Source organism: Ranitomeya variabilis, chromosome 3, assembly GCF_051348905.1.
Source record: "Ranitomeya variabilis isolate aRanVar5 chromosome 3, aRanVar5.hap1, whole genome shotgun sequence".
Lineage (NCBI taxonomy): Eukaryota > Metazoa > Chordata > Amphibia > Anura > Dendrobatidae > Ranitomeya > Ranitomeya variabilis.
The window spans coordinates 641,379,394-641,385,393 of NC_135234.1; the positions used below are offsets into that span (position 1 = coordinate 641,379,394).

Sequence of the window (6,000 nt, forward strand, 5' to 3'; positions counted from 1 at the left end):
AAGGTTTCTTTTTTGGGTTTCATTTTTTCTCTCTCGGCTATTGAGATGGACCCTGTTAAAGTCCAGGCCATTCATGATTGGACTCAACCCATATCTGTAAAGAGCCTTCAGAAATTTTTGGGCTTTGCTAATTTTTATCGCCGCTTTATTGCTAATTTTTCTAGTGTGGTGAAGCCTCTGACCGATTTGACGAAGAAGGGCGCTGATGTGATGAATTGGTCCGCTGCGGCTGTTGAGGCCTTTCAGGAGCTTAAACGTCGTTTTACTTCTGCCCCTGTGTTGCGTCAGCCAGATGTTTCGCTCCCTTTTCAGGTTGAGGTTGATGCTTCAGAGATTAGGGCAGGGGCTGTTTTGTCTCAGAGAAATTCTGATGGCTCTTTGATGAAACCATGTTCTTTCTTCTCCAGAAAGTTTCCGCCTGCTGAGCGTAATTATGATGTCGGCAATCGGGAGTTGTTGGCTACGAAGTGGGCATTTGAGGAATGGCGACATTGGCTTGAGGGAGCCAAGCATCGCGTGGTGGTCTTGACTGATCATAAGAATCTGATTTACCTCGAGTCTGCTAAGCGGTTGAATCCTAGACAAGCTCGGTGGTCTCTGTTTTTCTCCCGTTTTGATTTTGTGGTCTCGTATATTCCAGGATCTAAGAATGTCTAGGCTGATGCCCTTTCTAGGAGTTTTTTGCCTGACTCTCTGGGAATTCTTGAGCTGGCTGGGATCCTCAAGGAGGGGGTGATTCTTTCTGCCATCTCCCCTGATTTGCGGTGGGTACTTCAGGAGTTTCAGTCTGATAGGCCTTACCGCTGTCCAGTGGGGAGACTGTTTGTTCCTGATAGATGGACTGGCAGGGTCATTTCTGAGGTTCATTGTTCGGTGTTGGCTGGTCACCCTGGGATTTTTGGTACCAGAGATTTGGTGGCTAGGTCCTTTTGGTGGCCTTCCTTGTCGCGGGATGTGCGTTCATTTGTGCAGTCCTGTGGGACCTGTGCTCCGGCTAAGCCTTGCTGTTCCCATGCCAGTGGGTTGCTTTTGCCTTTGCCTATTCCTGAGAGGCCCTGGACGCATATTTCCATGGATTTTATTTCTGATCTTCCTGTTTCTCAGAAGATGTCTGTCATCTGGGTGGTTTGTGACCGTTTTTCTAAGATGGTCCATTTGGTACCGTTGCCTAAGTTGCCTTCCTCCTCTGATTTGGTTCCATTATTTTTTCAGCATGTGGTTCGTTTACATGGTATTCCGGAGAATATTGTGTCTGACAGAGGTTCCCAGTTCGTTTCTAGGTTTTGGCGGTCCTTTTGTGCTAGAATGGGCATTGATTTGTCTTTTTCTTCAGCATTCCATCCTCAGACAAATGGCCAAATGGAGCGAACCAATCAGACCTTGGAAACCTATTTGAGATGCTTCGTGTCTGCTGATCAGGATGATTGGGTGACCTTTTTGCCGTTGGCCGAGTTTGCCCTTAATAATCGGGCTAGTTCAGCTACCTTGGTTTCGCTTTTTTTTTGTAACTTTGGTTTTCATCCTCGTTTTTCTTCGGGGCAGCTTGAGCCTTCTGACTGTCCTGGTGTGGATTCTGTGGTGGACAGGTTGCAGCAAATTTGGACTCATGTGGTGGACAATTTGACGTTGTCTCAGGAAAAGGCTCAACGTTTTGCTAACCGTCGTCGGTGTGTTGGTCCCCGGCTTCGTGTTGGGGATTTGGTCTGGTTGTCTTCTCGTCATGTTCCTATGAAGGTTTCTTCCCCTAAGTTCAAGCCTCGCTTTATTGGGCCTTATAAGATTTCTGAAATTATCAATCCGGTGTCTTTTCGTTTGGCCCTTCCAGCTTCTTTTTCCATTCATAATGTGTTCCATAGATCCTTGTTGCGGAGATATGTGGTACCTATGGTTCCCTCCGTTGATCCTCCTGCTCCGGTGTTGGTTGAGGGGGAATTGGAATATGTGGTGGAGAAGATTTTGGATTCTCGTTTTTCGAGGTGGAAGCTCCAATATCTGGTCAAGTAGAAGGGGTATGGCCAGGAGGATAATTCTTGGGTTGTTGCCTCCGATGTTCATGCTGCCGATTTGGTTCGTGCTTTCCATTTGGCTCATCCTGATTGGCCTGGGAGCTCTGGTGAGGGTTCGGTGACCCCTCCTCAAGGGGGGGGGGTACTGTTGTGAATTCCGTTCTGGAGCTCCCTCCTGTGGTTGCTAATGGTATTTTTGTGAGTTCTGCCCTTGGGCTCCCTCTGGTGGTTTCGAGTGGAACTGCTGCTCCTTTAGGTAGCTGTAGCAGCTGCCTCCACTTATCGCCTTGCCTGGGTTTGTTATTTAAACCTGCTCTGGGCTTTAGTTCATGCCAGCTGCCAATGTTCTTGGTTGGATTTGGTTCTCTCCTTGGATTTCTCATATGGCCTGTCCTTGTCAGCAAAAGATAAGTTTTTGCTAGTTTTTGTTTGTCCATTTGTTTGGACTCTATTGCTCTGCAAATATGTCTCTTTTTGTCCAGCTTGTCACTATGTCATATTCAGGCTAGCTGGAAGCTCTGGGAAAGCAGATTTGCCCCTCCACACCGTGAGTCGGTGTGGAGTTCATTTTTGTAAACTCTGCGTGGATTTTGTAGTTTTTAATACTGACCGCACAGTATCCTTTTCTCTCTGTCTATCAAGTTTAGTATTGGCCTCCTTTGCTGAAATCTGATTTCATTTCTGTGTACGTCATTTCCCTCTCCACTCACAGTCAATATTTGTGGGGGGCTGTCTTTCCTTTGGGGGTTTTCTCTGAGGCAAGATAGCTTTCTATTTCCTACTTTAGGGGTAGTTAGCTCTTAGGCTGTGACGAGGTGTCTAGGGAGAGTCAGAAACATCCCACGGCTATTACTTGTGTTGTTGTTAGGATTAGGAACTGCGGTCAGTAGAGATACCACCTCCTCAGAGCTCGTCCCATGTTGCGTTTTAGCCACCAGGTCATATCAGTGTGGCCTCTTAACCACCAGGTCATAACAGTTATGGGCCAGAGGAGAGGTCTTGGGTACCAGCCTCGGACATTCATGCGGACCGGCTGGTCAGTATGTTTCACCGCCGCCATCCGGACAAGCCGGGTCCTATAAGTCATGAGGGCCCTGGGGTCCCTCGTAGAAGGCGGGGTACTGTCATGTCAGATGCTATTCACACTAGGGCGTCCGTCAGACAGCGGTAATTCCGCATTCGTCCACTATATGCTCATGGCGCCTACTAGATTGTTAGGGGTTAATTGTCCGGGGTTAATTTAGCTGGTACTCGAGTTGGAGGCTGGGTCACGCCCACTGCCTTTAAATAGTTCTGCTGGACTTTGGGCATCGCCGATTATAGCTTGTGCCTCGTGCCTAGTGATTCCGGTCTGGAGTGGTGGTCTTGGAGTAGAAATATCGTATCTGGTGGTGTATTATCCTTTGTCATATTTCTCCTTCCTATATTTGTATTAGTTTTGCCCTGTGCACGTTATAGTGTTTTCCTGTGTGACTGCGGTATGGTGCGTTTTTAGTTTTCCCTGTCTGTACTTTCTGTTGAGGTTGTTGTGTGGTCTAATCACTGGGTGGCGGGTGGAGGTTTCAGCATAGGGCTGAAACAGGAGTCAGGGTCAGGCCTGGTGGCCCAGACAAGCACACCATTAGTGTAAATTCTGGGAGAGGGACAGACAGGGTATTCCCTAGTCTGAGGGATATCGCAGTTGCATTAGCAGTGTGCATTGGGTCACTGTCTTGTTGGAAGGTGAACCTCCATCCCAGTCTCAAATCACTGACAGACTGAAACAGGTTTTGGTCAAGAATATCCCTGTATTTTGCACCATTCATCCTCCACTAGAAGGGGGCCTTTTTTCCTGTCCTGCTGCCGAAAAACATGCCCACAGTATGATGCTGCCACCAACATGTTTCACTAAGAGGATTGTGTTCTTGGGGTGATGAGTCATGTTGCTTTAGTGTCAGACCTAGACATAGCATCTACCTTGATTGCTAAAAAGTTCAATTTTGGTCTCATCTGACCACCGCACCTTTCTCCATATATTTGGGGAGTCTCCCACATGTCTTTTGGCAAACTCAAAACGAGCTTTACAATATTTATGTGTAAGTAAAGGCTTTTTTCTGGCCACTCTTCCATAAACGCAACCTCTATTTAATGCACATCTTATTGTGATCATAAGGACAGATACTGCAGTCTCTGCTTGGGAATTCTTCAACTACTTCAGGGTTACCTTTGGTCTCCTTGCTGCCTCTCTAGTTTGTGCCCTCTTTGCATTGGTGGGCGGCCCCCTCTTGGCAGGTTTATTGTGGTTCCATGTTGTTTCCATTTGATGACAATGTATTTGATGGTGATCCAGGGGATCATCAGAGATTTGGATATTTTTTATAACCCAACCCTGACTTGTACTTCTTAACAACTTTGTCCCTGACTTATTTGGAGATCCCCTTGGTCTTCATGAAGTTGTTTAGTTAATGGTGCCTCTTGCTTAACCCCTTAATGTCCAATGACAGATATATCCATCAATAGACGCTTCCCCCTGTTTGGTGCGGGTTCCACTGATGAGCCCACATCTTTTCGGGCACATGACAGCTGATCTGATCAGCTGTTATGTGCCTCTAACAGCTGCAGGTGGAATTGCGATCAACCTGCGGCTGTTAACATGTTACATGCTGCTGTCAAACTCTGACAGTTGCATTTAACATGCATGCGCAGGAAGTGCGTCATTGACACCGCCCATTGGAACCCGAATCACATGACCATGTGTTGCCGATGGGTTGGCATGACAACCCGGGATCTGCAGGAGATCCCTGTGGATGTCATAGCCAGATAGCTATGAGCGCCGCCCAGCAGTCGGTGCTCACAGCAAGTGAGCATTTCTGATACATAGAGCAGGGTTGCAGCCCTGCTCTATGTAGCACAAGTGATCGGATGATCGCAGCTTCTAGTCTCTCATCGAGACTATTGAAGGAAGTTAAAAAAAAATGTTTTTAAAAATATTAAAAAAAATAAAAGTTAAAATCACCTTCCTCTCATCCCAGAATCACCCGATCTATTGATATATAAAAATAATTAATCCAATCTGTAAACGGTGTAGCGAGAAAAGTTTAGAACGCCAGAATTATGTTTTTTTGGTTGCTGCAACATTGCAATAAAATGCAATAGTGGATGATCAAAAGATCGTATCTACATCAAAATGGTATCAATAAAAACATCAGATCAACGCACAAAAAATATGCCCTCACCCAGCCCCAGATTCAGAAAAATGGAGACGTTATGGATCTTGAAAAAAGGCAACTTTTTTCTTGTTTTTACAAACTTTGGATTTTTTTCACCACTTAAATAAAAAAGATAGGAACACACTGATCACATGGTCATTAAACTGTCTGCTGTGTCCAAAGCACTGCTGGCTATTGAACGCAAGTTGATCCGCATGTGTTCACTGAACCGTGTGGAATCACCACATCCAATACATTGTACGGGTGAAATTTATCTTGCGGAGGTTTGTATCTCTGCAAGATAGACATGCTGCGGTCTGGAGAGACGCGGCACATATCCGTCTCCGCAGGTGAGCCGTGGGGGCCTGTGCACGCATAGTGGGCATGGGACTTCTTTAATTCCTATCCACTATGCTGTAACAGCTGGATATTGCAGGTTGGACGCTGCGCAAGTACGTAACGTCCAACCTGCAGCGTATACTGGTCGTGTGCACTTACCCTCAAAAGTAAGCCTTTCTTATTGCAGTTTTGATGTAAAGTTTTGACCCTGTCTTTATAATCTCTGTAGAATATCCCTACCAGTATATAGTTGATGTCTAACATTATTGAGGGTTAGGTCCCTACTGCTCAATAAAACAGCTGAGGTTCATGTGTTTTGCCTAAGGGCTTATTATATGAATTAACATCCCAATGTGATACACTCATACTTAGGCTACTTTCACACTAGCGTTAACTGCAATACGTTAAAATGCATCGTTTTGCAGAAAAAACGCATCCTGCAAAAGTGCTTGCAGGATGCGTTTTTT

At 45.9% G+C, this 6,000-nt stretch overlaps 1 pseudogene; it reads left to right on the top strand.

Moving 5' to 3' along the window:
• The window catches only part of LOC143817756 (uncharacterized), a 40,944-nt pseudogene extending 35,150 nt beyond the window's left edge, over positions 1–5,794 (top strand).
• The last annotated feature ends 206 nt before the right edge of the window (positions 5,795–6,000 follow it).